This window comes from Triturus cristatus, chromosome 10 (assembly GCF_964204655.1).
Source record: "Triturus cristatus chromosome 10, aTriCri1.1, whole genome shotgun sequence".
Taxonomy (NCBI): Eukaryota; Metazoa; Chordata; class Amphibia; order Caudata; family Salamandridae; genus Triturus; species Triturus cristatus.
In genome coordinates, this window is record NC_140593.1 from 808,333,454 (window position 1) to 808,357,816 (window position 24,363).

Sequence of the window (24,363 nt, forward strand, 5' to 3'; positions counted from 1 at the left end):
TTGCACACACGCTGCTGCTACATTCCCATTATTCTAATCTGCTTGTGTTGTGTTAGAAAAGCTTGCATTGCTGCTGCCTTTGCCATACCTGTCTTCCTTGTTGGTGAAGTTTAATAAAACCATTTTCTCTATTCCCTATTAAAAAATCTAAACAAATGGTCTTGCCAATGATTGTCCTATATTTAGCTTATACTTGGCTTCACGCACGAGTCAAGCAGGAACTGGACTGGAAATGGACTAAACTACTTTGTAAGATTTAAAAAGAGTGTCCAATTTATCTTATGTAATGCTTGACTCATTTAAACAGTCCTGTCTTTTAAAACAGTACCTTTTTGCATACTAGGATTTTGAGCCCCTACTTACAATGTAAAAAGCCTTTAAATCCCACAATGAAGGATTGTGGTACCTGGAAAGCCAAGTCTGGATGAATATTTCAATTAAGACAATGGTAACTATCTAAAAGGTTTTACAAGTTTCAATTTGTGAGTTCAAGCCTTTACTCTTAGAAGCAGTCAAAGATTAATCATTGAAGTGGTGAAAGGGTGCAGATTACATTTTATGTGCAGAAGTTAAAATTCAAGTGATAACTGGTGAACATTCATACTGCTCTCAAACAATGGATCTTGCTGAAAACTTACCTGCCCCTACAAACCCCTAGGGGCTGTCAGACCCTTGGGCTTTTAGGTCAATGTCATATCAACACCTGCAACCCCCGCCCATATCCTGATTACACTGTTTAGCAATGGTAACCCAAGCCAAGAGTGCATGTTTGGTAGGTCGCTCCCCCTCTGCACAGCACCGCCTGTGCGTCCTGTCCCTGCCCCAACTACCGCTGCTGAGGATAGTTGAGGCCCTCCTTCACCCACAGACTACCACCTGCGCCACATCCCTGGTGGCCAGTGGTAGGCCTTAGGCTTGTTCTATTGCTCATTGTACTGCCCGTATCGTTTTCTCTTTTGCTGGCTGTGACTGCTGTTGTCTGTCTTCCCCCTGTGCCTATATTTTCTCCTGTACCCTTCTTTCCTTCTGTTCCCATCGTCACCCCCGGAACTCTGTGCCCATTTTTCCTTCTGTGCCCCCGTGATTCTGTGCCCGTCTCTCCTTCTGTGCCCCCCGTGATTCTGTGTGCGTTTCTCCTTCTGTGCCCCCGTGATCTGTGCCCGTTTTTTCCTTCTCTGCCCACGTAATTCTGTGTCCGTTTTTCCTTCTGTGCCCCCGTGATCTGTGCCCGTTTTTCTCCTTCTGTGCCCCCGTGATCTGTGCCCATTTTTTTCCTTCTGTGCCCCCGTGATCTGTGCACGGTTTTCCTTCTGTGCCCCCGTGATCTGTGCCCGGTTTTCCTTCTGTGCCCCCGTGATTCTGTGTCCTTGCCTTCCATGCCGTTCACCGCTCCCGTTCCCGTCGCTGTGTCCCCTGCGGCCCCGCCCCCTGACTGTCCATTCGGTGCCCCCTACCTCCCGCCTCCCAGCTGCTCCTCCCCTCCACCTCCCCATATATGGAGGCCACTGGCGTGCCGAATGCATGCCTAAGGCAAGCCCGTCTGCGCCTGTCCACGCCTGGACCGCGCCCAGTGCCAGGACCCCTGGCCCCCGCAAACACCATGACGGCCGCCTCTGCTACAACTCCAGCACCCTCCACGCACTCAATGCCGGACGATCACGCACCTGCTGCCTGGCTGCCCCGAAGCGCACCCAAGGGCCCTTCTCCTGCCGCAACTGTAGCTTTACCAGCATCCGGCCCGCCAACCCACCTACCAAAGAACCCAACCACCTCAGATGCATCCTTCTCAACAGCTGCTCCACACGCAAACACACCGTGGAACTCTGGGACCTGCTGGACTCCAACACCCCAGACGTCGTCTTCCTGATGGAGACCTGGCTGAACCCCTCCTCGGCACCCGACATCACCATAGCCATCCCGGAAGGCTATAAGATCACACGCAGGGACCGCACCAATGGAGTAGGAGGAGGAATCGCCATCATCCACAGGAACACTCTCAAAGTCTCGACCAACACCACAGGAACACCTGCACTTCCAGATCCACACCGATCCCAACACCACCCTCAGACAAACCCTCATCTACAGACCCCCTGGACCACGAGCACAGTTCAGCGACTCCATCACCAACCTTGTCAGCACACACGCCCTCGCCTCCACGGACTACATCCTCCTCGGGGACCTGAAATTCCACCTTGAGAACAACAACACCAACAATTCCTCCACCCTGATTGACAACCTCACCAACCTCAGACTCAGACAACTCATCACTACACCCACCCACTCCACCAGCCACACGCTTGACCTCATCTTCTCTGCAAGCTCCCACGTCTCATTCAACCACACCACCGAGCTGCACTGGACTGATCACCACTGCATCCACTTTACCTTCCGGAAACCCACCACCGCACCCAACAGATGCCACGCCGCTGCTGGAGCAAAGTCACCGAAGGCCAGCTTTCCACCACCCTCGCCCGGAGCCCTCCCGCAGATCCGACCGACCCCGACACCGCCGCTCGCAACCTCAAACAGTGGATCAACGACTGCGCCAACACCCTTGCCCTGCTCAAGAAGCCCTCCAACACCCACACTAGCAAGAAAGCCAGCTGGTTCCCCCGAAGACCTCCAGGCCTCCAAGCGAACCTGCCGAAAACTAGAAAAAAACTGGATCCATGAACGAACACCGGAAAGCTACACAGCCCACAAGAATGTCACTCACAGACACCACCACCTCATCAGGTCCGCCAAAAGGACCTCCTTCAAAGACCGCCTAGACAACAACGCACACAACAGCAAAGAGCTCTTCAACATCAGGAAGGAAGTCTCCAACCCCAGCTCCAACACCAACGACATCCCACCTTCACAAGACTTGTGCGACTCGCTGGCCACCTTCTTCCATCGCAAGATCGCAGACATCCACGACAGCTTCAACGGTGTCACCACCCCAGCAACCAGTGAGACCCCCGCTCCCACGACCACCACCTGCACCAACCGCCTGATCGCCTGGACCAACATCAACGACGATGACATCAACGACGATGACACCATCAAGATCATGAACACCGTCCACTCCGGATCCCCGGAAGACCCATGCCGACACCACATCTTCAACAAAGCCAGCAGCGCCATTGCACCCCATCTCCGGAAAACCATCAACATCTCCTTCGAGACAGCGACCTTCCCGGAGAGCTGGAAGAACGCAGAGATCAACGCCCTACTCAAGAAACCCAAGGCGGACCCCAGGACCTCAAAAACGTCTGACCCATCTCCCTTCTCCCGTTCCTGGTGAAGATCATCAAAAAAGCCGCCAGCAAACAACTGACCAGCTTCCTCGAGGAGAACAGCATCCTGGACCCGTTCCAGTCCGGGTTCCACAGTAACCACAGCACTGAAACTGCCCTCATCGCCGCCACCGATGACATCAGGACCCTGCTAGACAACAGAGAAACCGCAGCCCTCTTCCTCCTGGACGTATCAGCCGCCTTCGACACGGTCTGCCACCGCACACTATGAACACACCTCTTTGACGCCAGAATCTAAGAGAAGGCCCTGGACTGGACCTCCTCCTTCCTCTCCGACAGAACTCAGAGCGTCCGCCTCCCCCCCTCCCGCTCCGAAGCCACCGAGATCATCTGCAGCGTACCCCAAGGCTCATCCCTCAGCCCAACGTTGTTGTTCAACATCTACATGGCACCACTCGCCCACATGGCACGACCTCAGCATCATCTCCTACGCCGATGACACCTAGCTGATCCTCTCCCTCACCAAGGACCCCCACACCGCCAAAACCAACCTCCACGAAGGAATGAAGGCCGTCGCCGACTGGATGAGGAGCAGCCGACTGAAGCTGAACTTGGACAAGACGGAGGTCCTCACCCTCGGATCCACCCCCTCAGCCTGGGATGACTCCTGGTGGTCGACTGTACTAGGAACACACCCACCGACCACACACGCAACCTAGGGGTCATCCTCGACTCTACCCTCTCCATGATGAAGTAGGTCAATGCCGTCTCCTCCTCCTACTTCAACACCCTCCGCATGCTTCACAGGATCTTCAAGTGGATCCCCACCGAAACAAGAAGGACGGTTACCCAGGCCCTCGTCAGCAGTAGACTGGACTACGGAAACGCACTCTACGCAGGAGCCCCGGCCAAACTCCTGAAACAGCTTCAACGCATCCAGAACGCCTCCGCACGCCTGATCCTCGACATCCCTCACCACAGCCACATCGCACCCCACCTGAGAGACCTGCACTGGCTCCCTGTCAACAAGAGGATAACCTTCAAACTCCTCAGCCACGCACACAAGGCACTCCACAACACAGTACCAACGTACCTCAACAGCCGACTCAGCCTCTACACCCCCATCCACCAGCTCCACTCCGCAGACCGCACCCTCACCACCGCTACCCGCATCCGAAGAGTGACCGCGGCAGCAGATCATTCTCCGACCTCACCGCCAAGACATGGAACACCCTCCCCATTCGCCTACGGCAGACCGAAGACCTTCTGACCTTCAGAAGACTTCTCAAGACCTGGCTCTTCGAACAGTAGCAGCTTCCCCCCCAGTGCCTTGAGACCCTCGTGGGTATGTAGTACGCTTTACAAATGCCATGATTGATTGATTGATTGATGTTCCAGCACCTGTCCGTAGGTAGCCGACATCGGGTAGGAGAGGGGTGCAGGAGGATGTATTACCCATTGTCTTGCACTGGCTGATATACTGTCTCTACCCACCCCAGCCCACCTGTGCAGGGCACAATTCGAGGGAACACACAGGTAGCGTCTACCTACTCTGTTAACAGGGTGGACACCGTCAGTCCTGCCAAGAGGTTGGGCCCCACAGAAACATGATAAACTTGTCCGGTGTCTTTTTCAAGACATCAGGACATATTCTGCTTCTCTTGTAGGGGCTTATGAGATTACAGCTAGGCCTATAACAAAGGCCAAAGTTACTGGGCCATCAGTCCTCCTTTTGGCTGGAAGCCTCACACCTAAATGCAATGGAGGGGAAACAAAGGCACACAGCTTACCACTTCAGAGGTACTTAAGTGAGGCAAGCTTTTGACTTTGTTCAGTCCCTGTATATAAGAGATGTGCATTCACTGTAAGAATGTCAGATGTGTTAGTCTATCACTGTATTTACACAAATAACAATTTAAAAATCCCTATTTTGTTTTATTTCTTTTATATCGCTATAAAGCTACTTGCTTGGCAGGGTATCAGAGAGCTTTTCATCTCACGTATACTTTATACATTGACAATAAATTATATTTGAGTATATCAATGCAGAGGATGTGTTACATAAGATAGTGAGGGTTACACGGTGTAGGAGCTACATATCCTTCATAGCTCACTGTGCTATATTAGAAGGATTACTATTTATGAACTTCAAATAGCAAAAGGATCTCTGTGTTAAAAGCAGTAACCAAATTACCCATTTCCATAAAATAAAAATCTGTCATCTCCGTGTTACATAATGTGCTTTGCTGGAGACATATTAACCTTCTATGCCAGTGGTTCCCAACCTTTTGACACCTGAGGACCCCCACTGAGTCACTAACGGAAACCGGGGAACCCCAAGCAAAAATACACAAACAAGTGTACACCAAACAAATACTTGAATTACTAAAGATTTTAAAATTTTATATTAAAAAAATATGCAAAAATCAAAAAGTTTTAATGGGAAGGTTGGTACTGGATCTCGGTGACTAACTTTTCAATGTTTGTTTTTATTTTTCAGTATGAGGCTCCTGCTCCTGCCAAGGCCGGACTGGGACCCCAAAGTAGCTCTGGCAAATGTTGTCAGACCAGCCACCGGGCAGTGCATAACGAGTGCAGTGAGTGAGCCTGACTACTACAAAGGGAGGCTTTGGGGGTTCTCCCCCCAAGAAAATTTGGGAGAAAATAGTACCACACATTTGCCAATACATATTTAAGTGTATTAGCTCTTAAAGCATAGTAAATGATGACCTTACTGTGCACCAGGATATGGCAATCTTTGTTGGAGTTCACTATCATCCAACAGTGTATATCATTTCTTCATAGCCCATCAAGTGTATTTCATTTGTTTATTAGCACCTCTCATACCAGTGTAGGGTGTCGGAACACTATACATCACACACATACAGAGACAACGAATCATACATGTGTAAATCAGTGTATATAAAATGTTACATAAGGAAAAGGGGACTACAAGGTGAAGGATTTACATGTAATCAATGCTGGTAGGCATTTCTTAAGAGTGCTTGATCTGGAGAAGCACAAACTCAGGATTCAGAACAGAACACAGTAGTTAGTATTGACTTTAATAATAAGAATGCATTTCTACCCAAACAAACCTTTTTTAGTAGGATAATGAAAGACTAGGAAAATACATAACTTTCTAACTTGTACCATGCAGTTTGCATGCAGCTCTTTGATACCAATTCATAGCTCGCTTTGCTAGCTTAAGATTGTAATTTAGGAACTTAACAGTAACAAAAGAATCTATGTAACAAAAGCAGTAACCCACTGAGCCACGCACATAAAATACTGTTCTTTGAAATGCATGGTACACATTCTTTGCAACAGGCATACCTTAGATGAGTAAAAGCTGCTATTAAACAAAATTCCCATCTCGCTCCAGCAGGTACATTAATCACTGGAATTATCTTGACACTTTTATTATTGCCCGTAAACTGCTGGTTATAAAAGGAACTTTGCAGTGCTTTTAAAACTGATACCTAAGAACCCCCTGGTAATGTGTCAAGGACTCCTGGGGACGGAGGACCACCATTTGGGAACTGCTGCTCTATGCTACTTTGATTCAAAACTGTAACTAGACAAAACACAGATCAGTAAATATGTTAACCTCCACGGTTATCAATATTCCCTGATATAGTTGGTACACAAAGATCCTTCCAGCAGGTGCCATAACCCGATAAGATATTTTAAAATGCAGCGTTTGTAACCAGTTATGCAGAACACATTTACTGTCATGTTTCTCCTTGTTGACAATTTCTTTGTGGCAGGGTTAAAAAAAAACAAATGTATAAGTTGACGCCTAGATTTTCCATTGGGGTTGCGTCACTTCTTTGGCACAGCCCAGATGCAAAACCTCATTTGTTATATATTGTAATGTGCTCAAACGTACTAATGATAGACCTGCCAAACATATGTGTGAGGCCTTAAGATCTGATGTCATTTTTTGTGTTGTCACTTCTTGTGAGGTCATGGGTTGTGATGTCACTTCCTGTGATTCCACATGCGATGTCACACGCCATGATGTAATGCACTGTAATGTCACACGCCATCATGTAATGCACTGTGACATCACGTGCCATGATGCCACTTGCATACTACCTAACTTGGTTAGTCCCTCCACACTTCTTTTTTTTAGGACTTATGCCCCGCACCTGTGTCACCATGAGGTAACTGTGCAAACTAACTGTTAGAACCGGCGGTCTCTAGTTGGCAGAGGTATACACTTCTGACAAATAGGGACCAACCAACTCTAGTCAGGGAAAGGGGATTACACACTCAGATAACCCCCGCTACCCCCTTGGTAGCTTGGCAGAGCAGACAGGCTTATCTCAGAGGCAGTGTGTTAAGCATTTATGACCACATACAGTAATAAAGTGAATACACTACAGATGGACACGACACAGAAGTTATTATAAAAATAGTATTTTTATATAAGGCTTAGCACAAGACCAAATAACGACAAAAATATACCACAGTCTTAATAAATACTCTTTGGAAGGAAAAATAATAGTTCAAGTAAGGTTTCTTCTTGGCAAATAGTTCTTTAGCAAAGTATTCTTCTGAGCACAGTTCTTTGGCAACAATGTAACCCCCACAGGAGTCACACGACGTCGAGTCTACAAGATTCCCAAGGTTCGGCGTCGACCGCGAGGAGCGCTACGTCAAGCCTGGAGTCGCAACAGACCCCACAAGTACAGTACCTTGAGAAACGAAGAAAACGAGGATCCACGGCGTCGAGATGTCGGCGTCGAGGTCGGCGTCGATCGTGCCTCGGAGTCGGGTCAATCCGCAGCGGCGCCGAGGGATGTCGGGCCGGAGCAGCGCTCACGGCGTCGAGAAGGGCGTCGAGTCGATGCGATCAGCAGCGGCGTCGGGACGGGGTCGCTTGGAGGCAGAGCCGATACTCACTCCTCACTGGCGTCGATACCGGCGTCGAGACGGGGACACTTGGAGCCGGGGCCGATACCCACTGCTCACTGGCGTTGCTGCTGGCGTCGAGACTGCAGATTTTCCCTTGTGTACTGGAAACAACACTTTCCAGCAATTCAGCAAAATGGTGAAGTCCTTTGGCCCTGTGACTTCAGCAGGAGACTGGCACTCTTCCAGCCCTTGGAGATTTCCTAGCAAGTGTTCAGAGAGTACACACCAAGTTCCTCTCTCCTTGTTCCTTGGCAAAAATAAAGAAGCAGCTTTCAGGTTCCTCCACAGCAAAACAGCACTCTGGCAGAAAGGGGAGGCAAGTCCTTAGATCAGCAGGCTTCTTGTCCTTGGTACAGGTTTCCTTGTCAGAAGTGATCTCAGTTCTTGGTTCAGGGGTCCTTCTCTTATACCCCTTTTTCCCTTTGTCCAAGCAGGGCGATTCCCACCATCTCAGGTTTGTTGTGGGTGTTGCCAGGCAGAGGCACCTGGCCTATTCACTGGGCAGGGCAGAGTCCTCAGCCGCCCAGCAGGAGGCGGAGCCAGTATTGTCCCTGGTAGGAGCAGGGCTATCAATCGCCCAGCAGGAGGCGGGGCCAGTATTGTGTCAGGCAGGGCAGGCTACTCTTCCCTCACTCTACGTGTAAACGCCCCATTCACCCCACACTGACTCACTCAGACCTCTGGAGCCACTCAGCCCCTGACACACACACCAAACCAGCAGAGACCGGTAGATAGTTGGACAAGAAAATAGCCACTTTCTAAAAGTGCTATTTTCAAACATAGAATTTAAAAACCATCCAGCCTAAAGGGTGTGTTATTAAATTCTGAGTTCAGGGATACTAAACTCGACTTGCTACCATGCTCCCTGAGTCAGATAGATTATAATGGAGTTAATAATCAGTCTGCCCAGTCTGGCCTATTGGAGGCAGGTAGCCCTTCAATAGTGAAAAACGAAAATGGCTGTAATTCACTATTAGGTCATGCCACACACATCAGGGCATGACCTACCTTTTACCAACAATGCACCCTGCCCTAGGGCCTACCATAGAGGTGTCTGAAATGTGGCAAAGGGAAGGTTTAGAGACTGGTAAGTAGGTTTCCTTACCAAGTCGACATGGCAGTCAGGGACTGCACGCAGGCGCCGCGGTGGCAGGCCTGAGACACATTTTGCACGCTGCTTCTGTGGGTGGCACAACCAGTGCTGCAAGCCCACCAGCAGCAGTTAACTTACACGCCCTTGGCACACGCAGTGCACTAGACTAGGGTCTGAACAGTAAGTCAACCAAGCCAATCATGGTAACACCAATCAATGTACAATTTAACATAGGGAGCACTTGCACTGTGGCACTGATCAGCAGTGGCACAGTGCCCAAAGCAATAATCCAGCAAAAACATCGTAAACAGAGGAGGCAAACAGAAAAAAAATGGAGGAGAGACTCATGCCAATGATGCCAGGTCTAACACGTGTCCCCTCCAGCTGAAATGTGGGGAGAACTACCCTTCACCCAGGGAGTCCTCATCACTAAGGCGGAAAAATCTGGACAGACCATCAGCATTGGCGTGATCTGTACCAGGGCGGTGTTCCACCGTAAAGTCCATCCCCTGTAGGGAAATGGACCACCTCAACAGCTTTGGGTTCTCACCCCTCATCTGCATTAACCATCTGAGGGGCCTGTGGTCCGTCTGAACCCGGAAGTGAGACCCAAACAAGTAGGGTCTTAGCTTCTTCAGCGCCCAGACCACAGCAAATGCCTCACGCTCTATCGCACTCCACCTTTGTTCCCTGGGAAGTAACCTCCGGCTGATGAAGGCTACAGGTAAGTCTCGGCCCTCCTCATTCATCTGTGCTAGAACAGCCCCCACACCATGCTCTGAAGCGTCTGTCTGGACAATGAATTCTTTTGAAAAGTCGGGTGCCTGGAGGACCGGTGCTGTACACATTGCAGTTTTCAGGGTGTCAAAGGCGTTCTGACAGGCGTCAGTCCAGATCACAAGTCTCGGCTGCTTCCTGGAAGTCAGCGAGGTCAAGGGGTGCACAATGTTGCCATACCCCTTGACAAACCTCCTGTAGTAACCCGTGAGACCCAAGAAGGCTCTCACCTGAGTCTGGGTTTTGGGCGGTTCCCAAGCCAGGATGGTATCTATCTTGGGTTGCAGGGGGGCCACCTTGCCGCTCCCTACTTGGTGCCCCAAGTACACCACTGAACCCTGCCCAATCTGGCACTTACTAGCCTTGATTGTGAGGCCTGCTCTGCGCAGGGCCAACAACACTTCCTGGAGGTGGCGCAAGTGTTCCTCCCAGCTGGCGCTGAACACTGCTATATCATCCAGGTAGGCGGCGCTGAAATCTTCCAGCCCGGCCAATACCTGGTTAACCAACCTCTGGAATGTGGCAGGGGCATTCTTCATCCCAAAGGGCATCACACGGAACTGGTAGTGCCCATCTGGTGTGGAGAATGCAGACCTCTCTTTTGCCCCATCAGTCAAGGCGATCTGCCAGTACCCAGACGTTAGATCAAACGTACTAAGGTACCGGGCAGCCCCCAACCGATCGATGAGCTCATCAGCTCTGGGGATGGGGTGCGCGTCAGTCTTGGTGACCGAATTGAGTCCTCGGTAATCCACACAGAATCGAAGTTCTGGTGAAGCACCAGGCGCTGCAGCCTTTGGGACCAAGACCACTGGGCTGGCCCAAGGACTGCTAGAGGACTCAACCACCCCTAAGGCAAACATCTTGGAGACCTCCTCCTTGATATATGCTCTGACCTTTTCAGTCACCCTGTAGGCCTTGTGCCTCACAGGAGTGCTGTCCCCAGTGTCCACATCATGGACACACCACTGAGTGACACCAGGGATTAAGGAGAACAGATCAGGGAATTGTACCAACAGATGGCGACAATCTTGCTGCTGCTCAGGGGTCAGTGTGTCAGAGAGGACAACACCATCCACTGACCCATCTTTTTCTTTTGCACACAGGAGGTCAGGAAGAGGCTCACTCTCCTCCTCCATCCCAGCATCTGTGGCAAGGAGCATGCCCACTTCGGACCTTTCTAAGTGGGGCTTTAACCGGTTGACATGCAGGACCCTTAAGGGGTTCCTGGGAGATTTCAAGTCCACCAAGTAGGTGACATCGCTCTTCTTCTCCACAACCTCAAACGGTCCAGTCCACCTGTCCTTGAGCGCACAAGGTTCCACAGGGGCCATGACCCAAACTTTCTGACCAGGTTGAAGCTCAACCAGAGTGGCATTCTGATCGTACCACCGCTTCATCTCTTCCTGGCTGGCCTCCAGATTTGCCTGAGCAAGATCTCTGAAGCGCCGAGTCTGGTTCCTAAAGGCCAGCATGTAACTATATACATCCTGGGGAGGTTTCCTGGGAGATTGCTCCCAGCCTTCTTTGACCAGACTCAAAGGTCCTCTTACCGGGTGACCATACAAAAGCTCAAAGGGGCTGAACCCTAGAGACTTCTGTGGCACCTCACGGTAAGCAAACAGCAGGCATGGCAAGAGGACGTCCCATTTACGCCTCATTGGTTCTTCAAGACCCATGATCATGCCTTTTAGGGTCCGGTTGAATCTCTCAACCAGCCCATTACCTTGAGGGTGGTAAGGAGTGGTAAACTTGTAGGTTACCCCACACTCCTTCCACAGAGACTTCATATAATTCGAAATGAAGTTGGTGCCTCGGTCTGACACCACCTCTCTGGGGAACCCCATGCGGGAGAAAACACCCATCAGTGCCCGTCCCACCACGGGGGCCGTCACTGTTCGGAGAGGGATGGCTTCCGGGTACCGGGTGGCATGGTCCACCAAGACCAGGATAAACCTGTTGCCCATGGCTGTCTTGGGGTCCAGTGGCCCCACAATGTCAATTCCCACTCGCTCAAAGGGGGTACTGACGACGGGAAAAGGTTGGAGGGGAGCCTTCTGCTTCCGCCCACTTTTCCCACTTGCCTGGCAAGTTTGACATGTCCTACAATGGATATCTGAATCCCTTCTCATCTGAGGCCAATAAAAATGGGTGACAAGCCTGTCATAGGTCTTGTCCTGCCCCAGATGTCCAGCTAACGGAACGTCATGAGCCAACCCCAGTAGGAAGGCTCTGAAGCGCTGGGGTACCACCAGCACACGGGCTGACCCAGGTTCAGCAGCCTTAGGCTCGCTATACAGGAGGTCGTTCTCCCAGTAGACCCAATGTGATCCTGACTGATCACCTGTCGTTTGGGCTGAGGCCTGCTGCCTCATACCCACAAGAGAAGGGCACACTTTCTGTTCAGCACAAAATTCCTCCCTGGAGGGACCACCATCCTGCTGCCAATGGGTCAGCTCGGGCAGGTCTCCCAGTTCGGCCACTTGTTCTCCTGTCGGTTCCAGGGCATCCCCCTCAGGGTCTGCTCCCTCCTGGACCGCGGGAACGATGGGGGACGGTTTCCCGCGCCCCCTGCCTCTTCTCTTCGCGGTTGGGACCTGGGCCATACTTTCAGGCTCCGGGCCCCCATCAACACCCTTACTGACTGACATGGACCGGGTGGTCGCACACACCCACTCAGGCAGACCCAACATCTCCAGATGCGCTTTTCTCTCCACCTTAGCCCAAGGGGAGTCCTCCAAATCATTGCCCAAGAGACAATCAACAGGCATGGCGGGCCTCACAGCAACCTGAAGAGTACCTGAGACCCCCCCCCACTCAAAAGGAACTTGAGCTACCTCACACTTACTCTGTGAGTTGTCAGCAGCTACAACGGGGTAGAATGCATGAGGGACCACCTGCTCTCTGGACACCAAGTGACACTTGACAGCTGTCACACTCGCTCCGGTGTCTCTGAGAGCTTCCACCCTATGGCCATTAATGGTCACCCACTGCCTATATTTCTTAGTGTTACTAGGCAGAGGGGTTGGAGGGACCATTTCCACGTCTCCTAAAGAGACCAGGGACATTTCTGCGGGACCCCACCCACCGGGGGCACCCATCTCATCCCCTCCCAGGGCTACACTCGCTACCTGACGAGGGGGTGCACGCGGCGGTGCATTCGAATCCTTCATGGGACACTGGGGATCATAATAACGGTGTCCCACCTGCTTACAGGCATAGCAGGTCATGGGGCCCCTGTGAACAGGTTTACCTGTCGGGGCCTCTGGCTTCTTTACAGGGGGAGGCTGGGAACCCTTCCCTTGGTTCCCTTGGGGACTACTTTGGGGCCCTTTCTGAAACTCCCTCTGTTTACCCCTGTCCCCCCCACTCTTCTGCTGGGGACCCTGCCCACCTTTGGCTGAGTCTCCCACTGGACCCTTGTGGACCCTGGTACTGACCCAGCGGTCCGCCTCCTCAGCAAGTTTTCTAGGGTTAGATAGCTTGCTGTCAACAAGGTGCTGGCGTAGCTCTGGAAAACAGTTATTAGACAAGTGCTCCCAAGCAAACAAATCATAAAGAGCATCATAACTATCAACCTTGCTACCCTTTATCCAACCATCCATGGTTCTGCAGAAAAAAGACACATATTCAACCCACGTAGTACCAGGCAACTTCTTACATTCTCTAAAGGTTTGTCTGTACTTTTCTGGGGTTAAGCCATATCTCAGCATTAAAGCATCTTTCATATGAGTATAAGACATCCTATCCTCAGCAGGAAGGCTCAACAAGGTATCTCTCCCCTCGTTTGTAAAGCGGCTCCACAACCCCGTTCCCCAATCCTTCTCAGGGACCCGGTGGGCCAACAATGCTAACTCATACGCTTTAAACCATTGGCTAATATCTTCATTCTTACTGTAATCTTTGATCACATCCTTAGGAAAATAAAACCTACTTTCTGCAGGCACGGATGGAGTGCTGCCACCAGAGGGATTCAACTCTAAACTCTTAGTTTTAAGCTCCATCTCCCTCACCATCTTCTCACGTTCAAACGCTAATTTCTCTCTCTCAAAATCTAATCTTTTGCTCTCCATTTCAGCTTCTCTCTTGCTTCTCGCATTCTCTAATTCCAACTGCCCTCCTAATTTAAGTTTCGCCATTTCCAACTTGTACCCCCTCTCCTTCTCCCTGTCTTCTAATTCTTCGGGGGAAAGGCTCCTAGAGGACGCACTACTGCCTGGAGATGACACTGGCCCACCTGTGGGCTCTTCCTCTTCCTCTTCTTCTTCCTCTTCCGGTACCACCACCGGATCAGAGGGATTTCTGGCCTCTAACCAGGCCTTCAGCGCTTTGAGGAAGCCCTCTTTCTTTGAGACACCTGTGGTAGGAACTTTAAACTGCTTGCAAAATCCTTTTAGATCTTTTAGCGTGTAGGAATCTATCTTCTCCTTATCGAATTCCCCCACAACATTCTCCACAGGTGTAGCAGCTCTGGCATTCTCCATGGTCAAAACTGGCAGTGTTTAAGAAAATAAGCTCCAGGAAAGCGGAGAACAAAAATAGGCAATCCTACCAAACAGACTGTGGCTGCGTTATGGTCTGCTTTCACTATGTAGCGTACACTAATCACTGCACATGAGTCATAAATGCAAAGTTCAATCCTCACCGCTGACCACCAATGTTAGAACCGGCGGTCTCTAGTTGGCAGAGGTATACACTTCTGACAAATAGGGACCAACCAACTCTAGTCAGGGAAAGGGGATTACACACTCAGATAACCCCCGCTACCCCCTTGGTAGCTTGGCAGAGCAGACAGGCTTATCTCAGAGGCAGTGTGTTAAGCATTTATGACCACATACAGTAATAAAGTGAATACACTACAGATGGACACGACACAGAAGTTATTATAAAAATAGTATTTTTATATAAGGCTTAGCACAAGACCAAATAACGACAAAAATATACCACAGTCTTAATAAATACTCTTTGGAAGGAAAAATAATAGTTCAAGTAAGGTTTCTTCTTGGCAAATAGTTCTTTAGCAAAGTATTCTTCTGAGCACAGTTCTTTGGCAACAATGTAACCCCCACAGGAGTCACACGACGTCGAGTCTACAAGATTCCCAAGGTTCGGCGTCGACCGCGAGGAGCGCTACGTCAAGCCTGGAGTCGCAACAGACCCCACAAGTACAGTACCTTGAGAAACGAAGAAAACGAGGATCCACGGCGTCGAGATGTCGGCGTCGAGGTCGGCGTCGATCGTGCCTCGGAGTCGGGTCAATCCGCAGCGGCGCCGAGGGATGTCGGGCCGGAGCAGCGCTCACGGCGTCGAGAAGGGCGTCGAGTCGATGCGATCAGCAGCGGCGTCGGGACGGGGTCGCTTGGAGGCAGAGCCGATACTCACTCCTCACTGGCGTCGATACCGGCGTCGAGACGGGGACACTTGGAGCCGGGGCCGATACCCACTGCTCACTGGCGTTGCTGCTGGCGTCGAGACTGCAGATTTTCCCTTGTGTACTGGAAACAACACTTTCCAGCAATTCAGCAAAATGGTGAAGTCCTTTGGCCCTGTGACTTCAGCAGGAGACTGGCACTCTTCCAGCCCTTGGAGATTTCCTAGCAAGTGTTCAGAGAGTACACACCAAGTTCCTCTCTCCTTGTTCCTTGGCAAAAATAAAGAAGCAGCTTTCAGGTTCCTCCACAGCAAAACAGCACTCTGGCAGAAAGGGGAGGCAAGTCCTTAGATCAGCAGGCTTCTTGTCCTTGGTACAGGTTTCCTTGTCAGAAGTGATCTCAGTTCTTGGTTCAGGGGTCCTTCTCTTATACCCCTTTTTCCCTTTGTCCAAGCAGGGCGATTCCCACCATCTCAGGTTTGTTGTGGGTGTTGCCAGGCAGAGGCACCTGGCCTATTCACTGGGCAGGGCAGAGTCCTCAGCCGCCCAGCAGGAGGCGGAGCCAGTATTGTCCCTGGTAGGAGCAGGGCTATCAATCGCCCAGCAGGAGGCGGGGCCAGTATTGTGTCAGGCAGGGCAGGCTACTCTTCCCTCACTCTACGTGTAAACGCCCCATTCACCCCACACTGACTCACTCAGACCTCTGGAGCCACTCAGCCCCTGACACACACACCAAACCAGCAGAGACCGGTAGATAGTTGGACAAGAAAATAGCCACTTTCTAAAAGTGCTATTTTCAAACATAGAATTTAAAAACCATCCAGCCTAAAGGGTGTGTTATTAAATTCTGAGTTCAGGGATACTAAACTCGACTTGCTACCATGCTCCCTGAGTCAGATAGATTATAATGGAGTTAATAATCAGTCTGCCCAGTCTGGCCTATTGGAGGCAGGTAGCCCTTCAATAGTGAAAAACGAAAATGGCTGTAATTCACTATTAGGTCATGCCACACACATCAGGGCATGACCTACCTTTTACCAACAATGCACCCTGCCCTAGGGCCTACCATAGAGGTGTCTGAAATGTGGCAAAGGGAAGGTTTAGAGACTGGTAAGTAGGTTTCCTTACCAAGTCGACATGGCAGTCAGGGACTGCACGCAGGCGCCGCGGTGGCAGGCCTGAGACACATTTTGCACGCTGCTTCTGTGGGTGGCACAACCAGTGCTGCAAGCCCACCAGCAGCAGTTAACTTACACGCCCTTGGCACACGCAGTGCACTAGACTAGGGTCTGAACAGTAAGTCAACCAAGCCAATCATGGTAACACCAATCAATGTACAATTTAACATAGGGAGCACTTGCACTGTGGCACTGATCAGCAGTGGCACAGTGCCCAAAGCAATAATCCAGCAAAAACATCGTAAACAGAGGAGGCAAACAGAAAAAAAATGGAGGAGAGACTCATGCCAATGATGCCAGGTCTAACACTAACCATTTGAAACAAATTGTGCATGAGTGGTCGAGAATGTGTGTAGGTGTTTTATGTGGTGGGTGAGCGTATGTGCATACATGTGTTTATTTATGGAAAATTGACTCACAACCACCTCATGAAGCCCAGCCATGTCTCTGTGAGCCAGAGGCACTATTGGCAGCATAAGGGGGTGGTGTATTACCAGTTGCCCAGCTGGCTGATCACCATTCAGCTGGGAAATCAAGTGTGGAACAGGCAGACTGTCCATCATTCTGCACACTACTTCTCTACCTGTCCTAGCCTACCTGTGTCCATTTGGCAAGTTTCATGTAATCATCCAGATTACAGTATTTGATCTGGTTAAGTGACATGGTTGCTCCACTAATTCCATAGGATTTTCAAGGAGGAGAGTGTTGCTAAGGCAACTAGGACATCTACCAAATATTTCCCTGACAGCACTTTGAGATGGAGTAATTTAGACAGCCTTGAGGTTTGGAGGATGAACTGGGTCTGCAGTTGGGGGGTTTACTCTTTCAATTAACAAAGGATCTGAAAATAGCTTTGCAACAGCATGAAAAATTCTTGTAGAACTAAGCACTAAAAATGACAAATCTGCCTTGGGCTTCAGACATAAAAATGCATTTTAAAACGTGACACACAGACATTTGGTGCTGGGAAATGAAAACATGAGGCCTTTTAAGCAGACGCTTTCCCCTTAATAAATCATGTAAAACATGCACAATTAAATCATAGTTTGATTTTAATGTTACTAGTTTAGATTTTGTCCTCAATATAGAATGCGTAAACGCGTGCAGTAGTAGCATAAAGTTGTATTGAATTAACAAAACATTTTAAAGTGTATAAATGCAAAAAGCAGCTCATGATTTGGTTTGCTCTGAGAGCCTCAAATACAAAGAGAGGGGCCCCACAGACCAAAGGGACAGGACACCAAGTGAGACTTAAATGTCAAGTAAATAATTCCCTTTGGATGCACTTATCTTAATCACACTCCACAGCCACTCACATACAAAAATACAGACCCAGAGCACAGATTCACAGGATATCGAAACATTTATCAAATGAATTTAATAAAAACATTCAATCAGATATACATCATATTGCACATTAAAAAATCAAACAGATTTGATGATAAAATAGGAGAAAACTTTAAAAAGACAACCAAATTTGTAATCAAAACATTCATTCGGAAAAATACATAAAACCAACACACAGCAAAGGTACAAGTACTTTGTCAGAATGTGGTTCTGTATTACACAAATTTAACAACAAACAAAGCGTTGACTCATTTCAGTGGGTTAAGATGAATGGAACCACGTTCTTCAGGACAAAAACATATATCTTCTCTCTTACGTGTTTATCATACGTCTGGTGAGAAACACTCGATGAGACGCCATTTCTTTTTGTGTTTGAAAGCTTTATTTGGATAATAACAGGAAATACAGACGGCCAGCAACACAGGGCAGAGCATATTGAAATGGAAACATAACGATAAAATGGCTAGCACTAGAGCAAAAAAAGAAAGCAGTTTAAGTTTTATAAGGAAGTAAGGGGAAGGAAGGGGGAGGGAGGGAAAAGAGGGGGAAAGGGGAAGCTCTTACAAATTGATATAATGTGATATTGCATATCTACAAAGGAATGTGAACAATGATCATAATAGAATTAATAAATACAATAAGTCAACATGGGTTAGAAGAAAAAGAACAGAGAAATTAAACGTTTAAGGAGGCTCAAAATTTTCAGAATTTAGAGAATTATCTGTTAACGCCAGTTTGTCTAAATAAGTAGTAAGTAGCAACCAGAAGAGATCTCTATTAACTATTGGCTTGCAAGAGGAGGTGAAAGCAATATAAAGTCGAAGAAAATGGCAGAGACAATTCCACCAGTGTTGGATAAAAAGCTTTGTAAGCGACTTCCAATTAAGAGTTATGTGTTGAAAAGCTAAAGCTAACATAAGGTCAAAAAGACCAAGTTTGTGGGTGGGAAGATCTAAGGAATCAAACAGACTCCCAGAGAAAAGAAGAGGAATAGAACAAGGAATGAGAATGTTAAAAATGCGAGAAATGTAGGACCAGATTTTCCCCCAAAAGTGAGAAACCGAAGGGCAAAGGAAGAGAAGGTGCATGAAATCAGCATTAGAAGAGCCACTGGTCCAGCAATTTTTATCAGTAGAGTGGGAAAATCTAGCTATAGAAGTAGGGGTGAAATAAAGTCTATGATAGAGGAAAAACATAGATTGAGTGAGAGAAGCAGATCGAGAGATTTTGAGAGAACGGGACCAGAGTTTGTCCCAAAGTTGATGGACCATCCACATCGCAGGTCTGATACCCATGCACGTGCTGATTTAGTTTTAGTGTGATCTGGATCTGGATCAGGAGCTAAGGAATGTTTATAAATGAGAGAAGCCTTGGGTAGAGAGAGAAGAATCTTGAGAAGAGAGTTTTGATCAGAGAGAAGAGGCGAAGAGGGAAGAGAGTAGAAAGTATCAAGAATAACCGCCATTAGAATAGAAACCTTCTGTAGGAAGAAGCCGGGACAATGAAAGGTAACTTGAAATTGGGGAAAGGAACATGGAGACAAGTCATCAAATAGGTTCTTGACCCAAATTATCCCCTTTAATCTCCAGGATTTCCAAAAGATGGTTATATTGTTAATAGTAATAAGGGAGTTGTACCAAATTGGAGAATCTAAAAAGGATTCCCTAGAAACAAATGTTGGTTGGGTCAAAGGCTTCAACAGGGAACAAGTGTGTTTAAACAAGGGGAGAGAGGTATGAGGGGTTTTGGCAGAAAAGGCTAGAACTTCCTTTAAAGAGAAGGGTAATAGCAAGGGTCGTTCAATGGAAAACCATAGGGGGGTAAAAGGGGAAGGATCAGAAAGGGGCCAATTTGAGGCCTGACGGAGGCAGAAGTTTTATGATAAATGCGAAATGCAGGAAAATTCACACTCCCATTAGATTTTGTTTTGCGCAGAAAGGATAAGGAAATCCTGGATTTTTTGTTTTTCCAAAGAAATTTAGAGAGGCGAGAATCAATCCTTTTAAAATAACAGGCAGGAATATGGACAGGAAGCATGGAAAGAGTATAAGTCAAAATAGGAGTAATCATCATCTTGATTGAGGCTAACCGACCCCACCACAAGAGAAAGAGAGGATTCCAGGAGGAGAGTAGTTTGTCAATCCGAGATATGGCCTCAGTCATACTTAGTTTAACAGAAGAGGCAAAGGAGTTGGAGAACCACATACCTAAATATTTGATTTTAGAACCATTCCATGCAAAACCAGTGGAAGAGAAGGAATGAGGAAGACAACATTTTGTGAGAGGGAGAATTTCTGATTTATCTGAATTGATTTTATAACCAGAGACAAGGGAGAATGAAGTCAATTCATGTAATAAAGGAGGAATAGAAACTTCGGGAGCAGAGATAAAAAGTAGGATGTCATCCGCGTGAGCGGAAAGTTTTAAATGTTGCTCACCATAAGAGAAACCAGATATAGAATCATTATTGCGGATTGAGGATAAGAAGGGTTCGTGAGCTAAGATAAAGAGAAGGGGGGAGAGAGGGTAGCCTTGACAAACTCCACGTTGAAGGGGAAAATAGGAAGAAACACAGCCATTTTATCAGTAGAGTGGGAAAATCTAGCTATAGAAGTAGGTGTGAAATAAAGTCTATGATAGAGGAAAAACATAGATTGAGTGAGAGAAGCAGATCGAGAGATTTTGAGAGAACGGGACCAGAGTTTGTCCCAAAGTTGATGGACCATCTACATCGCAGGTCTGATACCCATGCACGCGCTGATTTAGTTTTAGTGTGATCTGGATCTGGATCAGGAGCTAAGGAATGTTTATAAATGAGAGAAGCCTTGGGTAGAGAGAGAAGAATCTTGAGAAGAGAGTTTTGATCAGAGAGAAGAGGCGAAGAGGGAAGAGAGTAGAAAGTATCAAGAATAACCGCCATTAGAATAGAAACCTTCTGTAGGAAGGAGCCGGGACAATGAAAGGTAACTTGAAATTGGGGAAAGGAACATGGAGACAAGTCATCAAATAGGTTCTTGACCCAAATTATCCCCTTTAATCTCCAGGATTTCCAAAAGATGGTTATATTGTTAATAGTAATAAGGGAGTTGTACCAAATTGGAGAATCTAAAAAGGATTCCCTAGAAAAAAATTTGGTTGGGTCAAAGGCTTCAACAGGGAACAAGTGTGTTTAAACAAGGGGAGAGAGGTATGAGGGGTTTTGGCAGAAAAGGCTAGAACTTCCTTTAAAGAGAAGGGTAATAGCAAGGGTCGTTCAATGGAAAACCATAGGGGGGTAAAAGGGGAAGTATCAGAAAGGGGCCAATTTGAGGCCTGACGGAGGCAGAAGGTTTTATGATAAATGCGAAATGCAGGAAAATTCACACCCCCATTAGATTTTGTTTTGCGCAGAAAGGATAAGGAAATCCTGGATTTTTTGTTTTTCCAAAGAAATTTAGAGAGGCGAGAATCAATCCTTTTAAAATAACAGGCAGGAATATGGACAGGAAGCATGGAAAGAGCATAAGTCAAAATAGGAGTAATCATCATCTTGATTGAGGCTAACTGACCCCACCACAAGAGAAAGAGAGGATTCCAGGAGGAGAGTAGTTTGTCAATCCGAGTTAGGGCCTCAGTCATATTTAGTTTAACAGAAGAGGCAAAGGAGTTGGAGAACCACATACCTAAATATTTGATTTTAGAACCATTCCATGCAAAACCAGTGGAAGAGAAGGAATGAGGAAGACAACATTTTGTGAGAGGGAGAATTTCTGATTTATCTGAATTGATTTTATAACCAGAGACAAGGGAGAATGAAGTCAATTCATGTAATAAAGGAGGAATAGAAACTTCGGGAGCAGAGATAAAAAGTAGGATGTCATCCGCGTAAGCGAAAAGTTTTAAATGTTGCTCACCATAAGAGAAACCATCATTTTTGCGGATTGAGGATAAGAAGGGTTCGAGAGCTAAGATAAAGAGAAGGGGGGAGAGAGGGCAGCCTTGACAAACTCCACGTTGAATGGGAAAATAAGAAGAAACACAGCCATTGACTAACACTGAGGCTCTGGAGCAGAACATAATAAAGAAATAAGTGAAATCAACTTGGGACCAAAACCATGCCACATCAAAGATGCAAATAAAAAGGACCAATCAACTCTATCAATTGCTTTTTCAGCATTGACAGAAATGGCTGCTAAGGATGTGGAAAGGGAAGGGATTTTGTTCAAGACATTAAGAAAGAGACAAGAGTTGTCCAAAGTTAATCTGCCCTTGACGAATCCACACTGCTCCTTACCAACCAAATGAGGCATAAGAGGGTCTAAGCGTAAAGCAAATAGTTTATAGTCTACATTGACCAGGGAAATCGGGTGATAATTTTTACAAAACATAGGATCCCGGCCTTCTTTATGTATGAGGCAAATCGTGGCCTCCTGAAAAGTGCCATCTGTCTTACCGGAGAGAAAGACTGAATGAAAAAGATCTAAGAGTTTAGGGAGTAATAAGTTAGAAAAATGCAAATAAAATTCAACTGAAAAACCATCCGGGCCGGGAGTTTTTCCCTTTCTTTAAAACATTTAAAGCAGTGGATAATTCATTAAGGGATAAGTCTGTTTCAAGATCAGAAATATTAAGCTGATCATTGGACGGGGTTGGAAGTTTATTGAGATAAGATTGAATAAGGGAGCTGGAAGGAGGAGATTCTGGGGTATAAAGGTCTTTGTAAAATAGCATAAATTCATTGAGGATGTCCTGATTCTTGTGAATTGGAGTGCCATCTAAAGAATAAATAGAGTCGATTAGAGTACAGTCTTTACGGGATTTGAGATAGTTCGCTAAAAGTTTACCAACTTTATTACGTCCTTCGTAATAGCGAGCACTACCACGGAGAAGTATGGAAGACGCATTGTCAGTCGTAGTCTTGTTAAAGGCTAATTTGGCACGGATAAGAGCTGGTAAGACCGACTCCGCCAACTATGTATAGAATTTGTGTTCTAAGGCCTTAACATGTGCTAGGGTAGCTTTGTGTTGTTGAAGGAAGCGTTCTTTTTTTTTTAGACGAAGTCTATAATAAAACCCCTCACTGTAGTCTTAAAGGAGTCCCATAATATATGAGGGGGAGGTTGGGTCACTGTTTAGGTAAAAAAAATTCATTAGCAAAAGTGATGAAAGAAGAAGAAAAAAGTGAGTCAAGAAGAAGAGAATTGTTAAAACGCCAACGGGAGGACCTGGGATGCGGAGGGAGCAAGTCAAGATCAGCCACAATTGGGGCATGGTCAAAAATGACAATAGGTTCAATAGAGGAAGATGACAGATTTTGAGATAAAGATTGGGAAAGAAAAATATAGTCTAAACGGGAGAGGGAGTTGTGAGGAGGAGAGAAGAAAGAGAAGTCAAGAGCATTGGGGTGAGAGAGTCTTCAAGCATCTACAAGGTGTGTTTGGGAAATAGTATCGAGAAAGTGTTTATGGGTTTTATGAGGGATGAAGCATACCTGAGACTGATGGTCAAGAAAGGGGTCTTCACGCGGATTGAAGACGCTGTGTATACGCTGGGTGAAAACGTTTTGTTGGATGAACAACCGCGAACAAGTGAGCCCACCATAGAGGATACATGGACTGATTGACACCCGGTACTCATGGTTGCTACACGATTAGAAAATAAACCCGATTCAAATCAAGCCTAGCTTTTGTTTCAGGTACTAATAAACCACAGGGAAGCTCTATCTAGATATTAAGACTCTGGAGAAGTGCCTTAAGTTGACGTTGATTGGCTGATACCCACATAATAAGGATTTAATCTACGAGATATGACCGACATTACCGTGGTCTTGAGGGCATGATATCAAGATTTAAAAGAACAAATTCCAACTGAGTGCGGTTGCACTGGTGAATATAGGATTTGGCCTTTTTAATTTGAGGAGAAAAAAGTATTGTCCTGAAGAAGTTGGTTCTTATTGTCAAAATACCATCGAAACGTGTCGACGCTCATACATGGTGTTAAATTTGGAGAAGCCAGCATATTGTTATAGACAGGGAATTCAAATCTATGCTCAATGCTGCTTAAACAAATGTCCAAATTAACAGTTTAAAAGACATAGTGCATTGTCTTTTTTCATATTTTCCTTTTTTATACTTTGTTATGTTTTTGGAATTGAAATGTTTTTAACTTTGCCAAATCTTTGTGGATTGTATATGAACCCTAATGAATTTTAATGTGATAACATTTACATGTGTAGTGTACATTCATATATTGATAATATTGATTAAAAATTGATTTATATTTTCATGAGGCTGGAGTTGATTTATAAGTGCCCCAATCATCAACATTGGTGTGAAATGTGTGATTTATATGAATGATATTTGTGAAAGATAAGGGTTGTATATCGGTTTTATCCAAAAGGGAAAACGTTTTTTACAAGAAAGGGGTCAACAACTTGATTGAAGTCACCTCCTAGTA